At 42.4% G+C, this 12,805-nt stretch overlaps 1 protein-coding gene across 3 annotated transcripts in view; it reads right to left on the bottom strand.

Moving 5' to 3' along the window:
- Window positions 1–5,438, bottom strand: part of PKIG (cAMP-dependent protein kinase inhibitor gamma) — a 28,400-nt gene extending 22,962 nt beyond the window's left edge. Inside the window, exon 1 of one of the 3 annotated variants that reach the window (XM_067554354.1) lies at window positions 5,321–5,438. The gene's annotated coding sequence lies outside the window, so the exon portion shown is untranslated. The other 2 variants (XM_067554353.1, XM_067554355.1) reach the window with 2 other exon arrangements.
- Window positions 5,439–12,805: the final 7,367 nt, after the last annotated feature.

Raw genomic sequence — 12,805 nt, 5'->3', positions numbered from 1 at the left:
GCTGATTCATGTGTGACCTTAGGCAAGTCACTTTGATTCTTTGTGCCTCAGTTTCGTCATCAATAAAATGGAGCTATTAGTAATACTTGCTTTTCTCACAATGGGGGTTGGGAGACTTACTTATTTAATGTTTGGGAAGCACATCAAGATCTTCAGATGATATGGGCTATATATATGTAAAATACTAATTATTATAATTACTGTGTCCAGATTAAGTGAAAATTTGACAACACACTTTTACTGCATTGTGTACTCCTTTAACAATTAGGAGCTCCATTGAAATGCCAGGCTGGAAACAATGCAGCATTCCCACATGTCTGGCAAAATACATTGCCTCCAGTGGGGCACCAGCCAGGCACACAAACGCAGGAAGGAAGGACGCCCACTTCAAAAGTCCATGCTCTTTCAGTTTGCTTCTTTGCCTTCCTGCTCTTCCGTGGCTCTGCAGGCCAAAGAGCCAGATCCCAGTGCTTGAGATTTACTGCAAACAATTGTGTGGCTCTGCCCCAGGAGGAACTTAGAACAGATCCATAAGGGCATGCTCTCCTGAACTAGCAAGCGAAGAGGTAGGATTGAGCAGGCCTGCTCTTCTGGGATGGAATTTGCCTTTGCCCCCCGAAGTAATTGACTTTGAGCGGGCGACTTATTGGTGGCTGGAGGATGGAATTCAACTTTCCAACCCACAGGCATCCACAGCCTTGTTTCCAGTCTATGGACTGTAACAGCGAGCACTGTCCCACTCCTATCCCCTAGATGGGGATTCTGGGCCATTGGATATGCGTACGTGAGGACTGGCAAGGGCTGGTCCCTAAGGGCTCACTCCACACTGATCCATATGGAACTGGCACATCACCCCCTCTGGAGTGTGTGGGAGTGCAAAGGCGCCCTGTGGGTTGTTCCGCTCATTCATCCTCCCAGCCAGGGCTATTGCTGGATTAAGATGATGCAAACGCTTTCCATGCAAGGGTAATTTTTGTACAATGGAACCAAGGCTTCACCTGGTAACTGTAGGAGTTTTATTCTGGGCTTTGTACGAACAGCAGAAGTAACTGATCCAGGAATACTGGAATTTCAGTTTTTTGTCTGGTACCTTTATCTAGTGAATGGAATGTGCAGCTGTTTCCAGACCGTATGTCTGATTGTCCAAACCTGATTGTGAATGAATTGCACTAGCATCGCCTTCAGCCAAATGCACATCTTCCATGTGCTCCTTTCTCTGACATTACTGGTGGTAGCTGAACATCTGATGACGTGATCGCAGCACGGTTTCAAAATGAACAGATATTCTAAAAGTCCTGGAACTATTCTTGCATAATTCAGCATTATTCTGCATAACAGATGCTGTGGTATCACTTCTGGTCCAGAGAGGAAATCCCTTTTGGTCAAGTCCAAGTGACAGCAGCATGGAGAAGGTCAGCCTCACACCTCTTGATTCATGGGTAAACAATGGACTGAATTCATCCTGACGTATGTAGAAATTGCCTTATCAGCTCAGACCACTGACCCAGCTAGTCCTATATCCTGCCTCCAACAATAGTCAGCACCAGCTGCTTCAGATAAAAGTACAAGAAACCCTGAAATGTTGTGGAATATCCCCCCCTCAGTTAGTAGTTGCCATGAAGCAAAAAGTATATGCTATTCATTATAACTGTGGGTGTTCATCTCCATATGAGTGCCTGATCTATTTTTAGAATTCTACTAAACTCGTAGTCTCAGTGATATCTTGTGGCAATGAGTTCCATGGGTTAGTTATGCTCTGTGTAAAAAGCAACTCTGCCAAAGTCAATGGAGCTACATCAGAGATGAGTTGTGCCTCCGCTGCCATCACCAGCAAATCCAGGCGTTACAGAGCCCTTATGAGAGTGTCCCCATGCAGTGACTTGTGATTTGTAACACTTCTAGAGGAGAGTGGGCATGGAGACACAACACATAGGTCTTAAAGCTTCATCCTAATGTAAATGCTGGGTTGCAATATAAAGAATTTAGCAAATCGTAGTCCAAACCATGGAATCGTATGGGGGAGAAGCGACAAATCCAGCCCCCAGGCTGAGGCACGGTGAAACATTTGAAGCCAAGGAATAAATAGTTTTAAGGCAGGGGAGGGAAGTTTCCTTATACTTAAACCACTGGCCCCAGCCTGGTTGAGCTCTGGAACGATGTTACTATCCAAGTATAGAAATGATCCCGAGTAGCTTGGGAATGACGCATACACAATTGTTAAGCATTCCTAGGAGATGGTGTACTTTAGTGGCATGCTGTGGAACTTACAAGCTTCTGAGAGCTGTTTCAGTCACAGAAATGACACAGCCAAAGTATTTTTTGGGGGATTTGTGGAATTCCCACTTAGCTCAGTTGAGAGTGAGGTTCCTCTCTTAGAGTCTTTCAAATACCCATATTGCTTTGAATGATCTGCAATGAGTTCCAAGGATTATTTGAGTCTTGTGAAACACTGAAGACCAAGGGGTGCTGAGACTGTATCAGATCTGGGTGAAAAAGGTAGGGGGCAAAGCTCCACAGAAACTGGAAGGGTGGTCCAGTGGTTAGGATGCTAGTCTGAGACTCAGGCTCAATTTTCTTTTTCTTCTGCAGATTCCCTGTATGACCTGGGCAAATCACGTAGTCACTCTGTGCCTCAGTTCCCCTGCCTGCAAAATGGGGATAATATCTCTGTCCTAACTCATAAGAAGGTTTTGAGGTTAAATAAATTAAAGAGAGTTAGGTGGTCAGACTAGTCGCAGGGCTATATAAGTACCATAGATACACAGGAATTTCAGCAAATTTGAAAGCATTTTTCATTTTGTTTTAATATGGTCCAGTTTTAATGTTCTGAATGTTCTACAGAATTTTTCCAATTTGTAATAAGCACATTTTGAAAATGGAACATTCCAATTCACCATATGGCTAAAATGACCAATCAAAAGCTATCACTGTGTCAATACAGCAGCACAAAATAAAACATTTTTCAGAATAAACAAAAGTTTAATTTTTTTGGATTACAATTTCTGTTGAAATATTTTTGAAAATTTTCCAAAACCTTAAAAATAGAAAATCTTTGCATAAAAGTCTGGGTTTTTTTAAAGCCAATTTTCACTGAAACTGTTTGTTTGTCTGTTTGAAAGACCCTAACCAGTTCTAGTGATGAGAGAGCTTGATTCTAGTGCAAGTTCAAGCTGGTGACATTAACAAGGAGAAAACTGTGGTTTCCTCAAAGTCACCAACAGTGGCATTAACACTGGGTGAGATATGCCATTCCCAGAGGAGCAGAGGGTTTGGGAGATGCATGTCCATGCATATTCTGAGTTGATCTGGGTCATTGGGTTTTGGTGTCTTCATTATCAGAGATATCCATGGTTGGAGTCCATCTACCTTGCCCACGATACCCATTCCTGTAAGGTATCTGAGCTTTTGCTCTATATTTTTTTTATATATGAAATGGAATTTCTCAGTGAAAACAATAACTAGGTGTCCTAGCCCATTAGTGTCAGTGTGGCACTTTGCCTGAGTGACTTGATGTTTCTTACTGTGGTTGAGATGGCTGGGTATCACTGAGCTAGATGATTGATATCTCTAGAGATCTTCAGTGACACTGCATTTGCGGTGTGAATGAGACTAGGTGTTGAGGCTAGTCAGTGTAGTGTCCCTCACTAGAGAAAAGAGACTTGAGGAGTATTCAGGATGCTGGTTACTCATCATGCTGTTGCTCTCTCTAGTTCTCAGATTGAGAAACGCAGGTTGTTCCACACTTACCACACAGGGTCTGTCCTGGCCTGGATTCCACAGTCATGGAATGGATTGCTGACTGCACTACGTGCTGCACCTCCTTATTAAACCAGAGGGCGCTGGCAATTCTTAGTACAGAACACCATGGGCTGCATCTGGTTTTCGGGCTGCACATGGTGCCCTTTTCCAACTGAGCTTGGAGGTCTCCCCTCTCTAAAGGATTCACCTTAATGCTATTTCATTGGTGCAACATACTATTTAGGTCTGCCTCTTGCTCGCGGTACTCATGTGAGCTCACTCACCCATCCATCCATCCATACAAGGAGAATCTAGGCACCAGTGGGACTGCTCCTGTGAGTAAGGCAAGCTGGATTTGGCTCACATTTTGTGGACCTAGTATCACCTCCTGAGCAAATGGAAACATTTCCCTTCATCCACCCTTTTTCACCTGTTGTGAGGCTTATACAATCTGCATCCCCATAAGCCTTATCAGTTGCTCAGGGGACAAAGCCCTGATCCACAGTGGAGGATTTTCCAATCCAGTTCATAAAGTGTTTTGATGATCCCACCCCTGTGTGGCTTTATTTACGGCTCTTCCTTTTAAAATAATTCATTTTTTTGCATTTATATAGCATCTCTGATTCTGCTTCCATTGAAACCAGTGGCAAAACTCCCATTCACATCATTGGTGCGGACTGAGCCTTTAATACACATGCCATTCCTCACAGTCCTTAATGATCTTTCATGGTATAACATGATAACCCTTCTCACAGCACTACATGCCTGGTGCAGTCTATGCTCCATGCACAGAGCCCCTCAGGACAGCTCGTGGATTTGTATTATTTTTTCATTTGAAAACCCGAGGCTAAATCAATATTGTAGGATATTCTATGGTTGGTCACTTTCTGAAAATAGACAGACAGATTACAGAAATCAGGCTAGAAGATCCTTTTTGTGCCACAAATACAAGTTGCATTTTGATTTCTAAATACTGAATACACTCTCTCCATTTGCCCTTTGGAGCAAGTACTGAATTGCATTCCTTTCAAAGTGGAATGGTAGCCACATCTCTAATATCCAACCTACAAACACTAGGCAGAAAAAAATGGGATTCTATTTAGTCTACAGTTTGTGGGCAGCTTGATTCTGCCATTCCCAGTAGTTTAGGCAAAAGTTTAATTTACCTTTAAACAAATAATCCATCGGAGTCACAGTTCTGGCTCCCAAACAACAATGCTGAGGCAGCTTTGGACCAGATCAGCGCTTTGTTGTAATCACATATGTATTACTGTGTAAAAATAACTACTCCTACATCTGCTGCACCATAAATTGCTCACGGTTGTATTCATTGCAGCCCATTCTCTCTTAGCAGCATGTAAATCTGTACTTACAGAACACAGCTCCAACTGCTCTCCAAGTTAAGAAATCAAGCCGTTAACGAACAAATCCAGGCTCAGTTAATACCCCCCAGCATACCTGCCTGGTATGGCAAGCAGCCAAGCTGGCCAGCTTATCACAGTCAGTTTCAGACTTACGGTTTCCTTGTACTAATAGCTGCTAAATGAAGTTGCACTTCAAGGGTTTAGGGGGCGTTTCCTACCTCTCTTTCCAAGTAAGTCCCTGTTTGTTGTAATCCAATGCTCAGCCTGATGATGTCAAGCAGCTACTTGCTCAGTTTCCACCTCGTTGCACACTGGAGGATCTATTTCCTTTCAGCAAAAATCTTTGTTTAGGTTTTCATTGTAACCTCATCTCCCAGCAGCTGCATGTGGCTTAACATCCTTCCTTCAATTCTGAACACTGTAGCCTTTGTCACAAGAGATCTCCTACTTGCCCTAACAACCACCAAAGACCTCCCACCTGTTTAGAGCCTTGCGTGGACAGCTATTCTAGGTTCTCTTTGCACATTGTTCAGATTCACTTCTCAGCTGCAGCTTGGTGTTTTTCCTTTCCCCTAGGAGTTTTGGCTGAATGCACCATAACAACCAATACAGGGAGAACAATTTTATGGGATACAGGACAAGAAGAATCCCAACAGAGTAACAACCTTAGATTTTATAGAGCACTTTTTGCCCCAGAGGATCTCAAAGTGTATACAATACTTTAAAAAATGATCTGAAGTCCATGCACACTTTACTTCAAACACTACTGAAATGCAGTCACCTCTGCAGAGAAAAGCAGCAACTGTGAACAGCACTATACAACAAGTAAGGACAGAAGACACATAGACAGCATAGTGATGAGCAGTACAAAAACCCAGATATGATAACTAGATAGAGACTATTATTATTATTATTTATTTGTATTACATAAGTACAATCAGGATCAGGGCCCCATTGTGCTAGGCTCTGTACAGACAAATTAGGAAGCCATGGTCCTCACGCCAAAGAGTTTACAATGTGGTTTAAGATAAAATACAATCGGTGGGTGTGGCACAAATGGAGAATATGCTACAAGCTCATGAAGCGTCTGAGCCAATTCCCACTAGAGACAATGAGAGCGTCTCCACTGATTTTCATAGATTTGGATTGGGTCCAAGGTGAGCAATTTGGTAAGGATAACAGTGGAGTGAACTTGGCGTCTCCAGCTTCCATCCAGGTGTACACATGATAGAAAGAAAATCAGACTAGTAGCTGGAAGACGCTCCCACCTGGTGCTTCCTCCATAAGATATCAGATGAGCATTGGTGCCATCCAGCCTTAACCCTCACTAGCTCACTACCAAAGGAAGGGTAGCTTAGCTGGGCCTGCTGGGCCTCCATCTCACTCTGTCTCCTCCAGAGAGACTCTCTTTTTATGTTCATTAGAAAAGAACAAACCATTCAGTCTGACACAGGCCCACATTAGCTCCTGCCAACATGCAGAGGAAGAGAGAAAAGTACTCAGCAAAAAAGTAGACAGTAAGATATTGCCGTGGCAATTCCAGTAAATCACTGAATAGGGAGAAAAGCTAGTCAGCAAAGCCAAGTGTGCCTTCTCGTTTTGTGATCTCTGAGCCCAAACCAACCTGAAGTGCCTAGAATCTCTGAGTCTCTTGACTCAGTTCTCTTCTGTTCTGAGGCCAACTTCAGAAAGTAAGTTTGATTTCCAAAGATTGGTTGACATCAACCAATCTCTCTATGGTACTTTTAAGTCATGCACTATTACTTACCTGAAAATAACTGTAAGGAATTCACCACTGAACACAAAGTGATGCCTGTCTTAAATAGAGACGCACAAATAGCGGAAGGAGGCTCTGCAGCGCTACTGCTGAGATACACATTATCCAGCAGCTGCACCAACAGACTGCTGTACTGATCCAGCAAGGGCTGGAGTTCCCTGCGCTCACGCCAACTCAAATGTTAAATAAACCCAAAAGACTGGGGGGGAATGGAGGATTCTCACATTAATGCTTAGATTGTGAGGCTTTTGGGGCAGAGACTGGCTTTTAGGTACCTTGTCTGGCGCCTGTAGGAGCTACCATCGCAAAGCAGATATTAAATAATAATAATAATAGCACATGATAGAAATGCAGGAGCATGGGCATGCTGTTGTCTCTTTACATAAAATGACTCCTTAGGAGGTCTCCAATCTTGCCTCCCTAACTGCTCCCTTTGTCTCCTCTTGTTCTCTGCTTTGGATCTTCTTTCCCCTTGCTTCCAATGCTTAGATCAACCTCCCTTACCCCACGCGCCTAAACCTCTTCCTTTCCTCCCACAAACTCATGTTTTTCCTGGGGATGCCACTGAAGGTGTCGCCACTAGGGCTGGCCAAAATTTGCCATCAAAGCTTTTTTTTCAATGGGTTTTCAATTCAACACAATTTTGACTTTTCATTGAAAATTGAAAACCCCAGAAGTTTTCGATTTTTGGCTGAAAACTCAAAACTTTATGGCCAAAAACTGAAAACTTTGCATGCAAGGTACCAATGGAAAAGTCATGATTCGCTAAGATTGATAAGCACATTTATATGTATGTATCAATTTTGTATTATAAGTTCTGTGCTGTGTTTGCCATGTGGCTTGTCCCAAAGGGATATAAAAGGCAGCTGCACCATCTCTCCATCTTGTTTTTATTCCTCCTTCCTTCCTACCTCTGGATCAACTCATCTACAACTGAAGCTGTGAAACAAAGGACTAAGACACATCCAGGTACTGGATGTACATCAGAGGAACTGTACAAGCCTGCAAATTCCACAATTCTATTGAGAATCTGATACTTATGGACTTTAAAGTCATTTGTATGTATCTGATTGCTTTGACCATTTAACATTTATCTTATCGTTTGTTTCTTTCCTTTTATAATAAACCTTTTACTTTTCTTCACTAAAGGATTGGCGGGTAGCGTGGTATTTTGGGTAAGATCCATACTTATATTGATCTGGCAATGTGGCTGAACCTTTGGGGTCAGGAAAACATTTTGGTAAAGGGAATAGAGTTTTAATAACTTATGTCTTTACTGGACCTAGTTGCTAACTGGGGGCCAAAGACTGAAATGCAAAAAAGGATGCTGTGTAACTTCTTGTTTTTAGCTTCTTGATAACCAGTATGGGGGATCAGAAGCACTGTTTGTGACTGGTTGGGGAACCTAACTGCAGTGTTAGCCACCAGTTTGGGAGAATCTGCTCTTCTTCTGCAGCCTGCTCTGACCTTGGCATTTTCAGGTGGGCTACCCTAGGCACGGACGGGTCACAGTGTCCTGGGCTGATTGTTGGCCTTTAGCATGTAATCAAAGGGAGATGGTCACTTGGGCAATGGCAATCTAAGGGGGCTGGTGGTAAGGTTATGTGAACAGATCCTAAAGACTGATAACATTGGGATATCAATCACAACAGCAGCTGTGTGCTGCTTAACTGCGCACCAACTACATGTTTCAGTAAGAAAAACAAACAGCAGAAAGAACTGTTCAGGAACTCCTGCACACTAGGAAAATAATCTCTCCTTTCAGAAAGGCCTGACCTGCTTCTGACCTGAATTAAATGCAATCTAAATCTAGTTTTCCACAGCAGGTAACCCTGACATTTTTATAGCATGGGATTATATTATCTATGCCTCCCTGCATAAATTATGTTTTCCACTAAATTTCCCAAGCCCTGAGCTGTTCTTAACGACTCCATAAATGTTACTTGAGGAAACCAATATTTCAAAGAAATATGGAGTTGCACAATATAGGCATGGAAAAAATGTGGTAGGCTCTGATTTTTTGCCAGACTTCTTCCCCCCTTCTCCCCCTCCCCCACTCTAAACAAACCGTGTATCTTAAAACACAGAGCTCATTTCAACAAGCTGCTGGGCTCATTAAAGAAAGTGGGGATGTCTGCAACCTTCAAATAAAACAGTGAAAGCTGGGAACGTTGCACTGAGAAAAGCAGTTTTTAGTGACAAATTACCCTTTTCCTCTCTGGACCCTCTTGCTCAGTGTCCTAAGACAACACAGTGGATGTCAACAAGTCTGCCTGAAAATCATCCTGGAGTTCCCAGAACAATTTCAAGGCTGACATAAAACCAGATATATCTAGTGAAATATATACAAACTGAGGAATCTCTAAAGAGCTAACCCTCTAACAAGCCACATCAGGATTGTCTGTCTTAATGGTTGGGGTCCGATGACAGTCTGGGGGGGGAGAGGCATTAGTAATTTTGTCACTGGCAATGTGTGGACGTGCACAGAGAGAGAGATATGCTTTGGAAGCTGCTGCTGCTGCTGAACTGCTCAGCCTGGGGATCTCATGCCAGCAGGGCAGAGCACTCTTAAAAAATGTTTACTTTGAGTAGAAACTATTTATAGCTCCACTAATCTGCATGGAGCTGATAAAGCTTTTTGTTGCAAAGTGAGTGGTTGTGCTCTGCTTCTGGACAATTTCACTCCACAAGTTTATACCATCCCCCCATCCTGCCACTGTTCTCAGGGAATCTTATCTTCTCTGCTCCAAACACTTTTAAAAATATTTGTCCCAGCTATTTAGTCGATTGCATCTGATCCCAAACCCTTTCCAGTGAATATGTATTTATCTATGAAATAAAAAATGGCTTTGATTTTTCTTAAAATTCTGTTGTAAGGGCTTTATGCTGAAAATAAATCACTGCCCATGACAAAGTATGCTCCAATAATTCATTTTTGTATAGCGTCTTCCATGTGAATGGTCTTGCAAAACAATTCACTGCCAGTTACATATACATAGCGAGAGGCAGCATATGTGAACAGATCTCAAATTGAGATCTAATAGTGAGCTATGCTGCCACTTGATGATGATTCATAGAGTGTAAGGGCAGAAGAATGCATCAGATCATCTAGCCTGACTGCCTTTGTAACACAGACTTTTAAATTTCACCCAGTCACCCCTGTATGGAGTCCAGTAACTTGTGTTTGGCTAAAGCATCTCATCCAGAAAGGCCTCCATGCTTGATATGAAGATATCAAAAGATGGCGAATCCACCACTTCCCTAGGGATTTTGTTGCAGTGGTTTGTCACCCTCACTCTTAAAAATGTGTTCCTTATTTCCAATTTGAATTTGTCTGGCTTCAGCTTCCAGCCACTGGTTCTTGTTATGCCTTTCTTTCTCTGCTAGATGAAAGAGCCCTTTAGTACACAGTATTTTCTCCCTGGGAAGATACTTAAACACTGTAATCACAAGCCTCTCAGTCATCTTTTTGATAAGCGAAACAGACTGAGCTCTTTAAGTCTCTCACTCTCCAGCATTTTCTCCAGCCCTTGAATCATTTTTGTATTTTTTTCTATACCCTCTGTTTTTTTCCAATATCCTTTTTAAAATGCAGACACCAGAACTAGATTCAGTTTCCCAGTACTGGTCTCACCAATACCCTATACAGAGGTAAAACCGCCTCCTGCTCCACTCACTAGTCCCCTGTTTATACATCCAAGGATCCCATTAGTCCTTCCTGACGCAGCATTTCACTAGGAGCTCATATTAAGCTGCTTGTCCACTGTGACCCCTAGATCCTTTTCAGAGCCACCGCTTTCCAGGATACAGCCCCCCATTCTGTAGGTATGGCCTGTAGTCCTTGTTCTTAGATGTGTAATTTTGCATTTGGATGTATTAAAATGCATTTTTAATGGGCCTAGTTTACCCAGTGATCCAGATTGCTTTGTATGACTGACCTGTCCTCATCGTTATTTACCAATCCACCAATCTTTGTGTCATCCACCAATTTTATTAGCAGTGATTTTATATTTATTTCCAGGTCATGATTAAAATATTGACTAGCATCATTTAATGTGTGCTGTACTGATAGTGTATAGTGCTAGTTTTTTAATCAGAATGTCATGCAGTACAAAGTCAAATGCCTTATGAAAGGCTAAGTATATTACATTTACTCTGTTACTTTTATCAGCCAAACTTGCAATCTCATTGAAGAATGAAATCAGGTTTATTTAACAACAACACTGAAACAACTACTCGGCCAATCTCCAAAGAGACGGGAAGATTTTGTCGTGAAAAGGCATGGCCACACATGGAGAAGGAAGGCTAGGACAAGAGAAGAATGGAAGATGTGTTGTGATTGGTGCAGTGTATATGAGGGCTGAAGGACCGATTGATCAAGCTGATTTTTCATAAACCCATGTTGACTAACATTAATTATATTCCTATCTTTTAATCTTGTATTAATTGAATCCTGATATACATCTATATAGCACCTTTCATCTAGGAGGATCCCAAAGCATGTTACCAACTAACTTACATACTCTATAATACATAGGAATCACTTTACCTACTGCCTATGCAGCAACTGTTTAACAGTGCAAAGCAGACAGAACAAGCATAAATCCTGCTCGTTTGTTTGTTCAAAGGGATCCAGAGACTTCTTCAGTGTAAGCCCACTTAGCACCCAGCTACCTACTCATCAGAAAATCATCCTGCTTGCAAAAGCTGTCTTGTTCATGTGACACAGTTGGATTAACTATTGGAGGCTTCTGTTTACCAGCCGAAGTAAACACTGGGAGCAAAAATAATACAGTGTCAGGGAAGATCTGGTAAGTGAGTTGCTCTAGTTGTTTACAATAGAGGGACTTTCAGGAGTTTCTCAGACTGCTATGCTCTGATTTTTTCCTTTCCTTCCAAAAAGCCAGTTGAGCTAGTTACAGGAAAGTAGATGGCAGGATAGTTTGTCACTTGAACTTCTTGTTTTTGGAGAATGGAAGGAAATGTTAATAAAACAGGCAGTAAAAGGGTCCTTCATGCTCGGTGTAGCAAATGCTGAAGCCTGCAGGCTGTGATTCCCCCTTGCATCATTAACAGCTAAAGCAATGAGTCTCATGGAGGAACTGAAGAAATCCTGTAGAGATTTAGGTCCTGATTTCTGCTCCCAGTGTAAGTTTGTAGCCTTTAATGGCTCCATTCCTGATTTATACTGGTGTGAAATCGGAATCAGGCCTTAGCATCCAACTCATGTTTTCTAAGCTGTCGCTGAGTCACAGAGCTTTAATCCTCATGCTTCAGTGTATACCACGCATCTCCACCTACAGTAAGAAAGGAATTCAACCCCACCTCCAGACATGGTATTGTACCAGTGGTGCTGGAACTGAGGGTGTTGGGGGTGCTACCGCACCCCTTGAGTTGAAGTGGATTCCATCATATCCAGGGTTTACAGTTTGGTTAAATGGCTCTCAACACCCCCACTATAAAAACTGTTCCAGCACTCCTGTATTGTACTGTCCATTTGGGCTCATTAAGAAGTGTGTGTGTGGTTGGACTGGATGTTATGCCTTCTCTTAAAGCAGCTGGCTGCTGTGACAGACAGGATAAGTTTTGGTAAGGCAATTCCTATGTCCTCTGACCCATAGCAATTGAGGATAAAATGCTGGCTGCCTAACTCTGATTAAGCCATCAAAGGCTCAATCCTGTGAGGTGCTTAGTGCCCTCAAATTGCACTGAAATCAATGGGAGTTCAGGGTGCTGGGTGCTTTGTAGAAATTGCTCAGTGCTTTGGTTGTGTTATCAATATAAATAGAAAATAAAAACAGAAAGTATATTTCCACTGAAGCTTCAGGTATAGGTGACCACCGAAGGCAGGATACTGGGCTGGATGCACCATTATTGCTGTGATGTGAAATCATTGACATTTTAGTGTTAAAGGCTGGATGCTGAT

The sequence above is a fragment of the Emydura macquarii genome, unplaced genomic scaffold (assembly GCF_026122565.2).
Source record: "Emydura macquarii macquarii isolate MOO-44397 ecotype Brisbane River unplaced genomic scaffold, CSIRO-AGI_Emac_v2 contig_1483, whole genome shotgun sequence".
Classification (NCBI taxonomy): Eukaryota; Metazoa; Chordata; order Testudines; family Chelidae; genus Emydura; species Emydura macquarii.
Note: the sequence above shows the minus strand (reverse complement) of the source record. Positions and strands in the feature narration are given on the sequence as shown.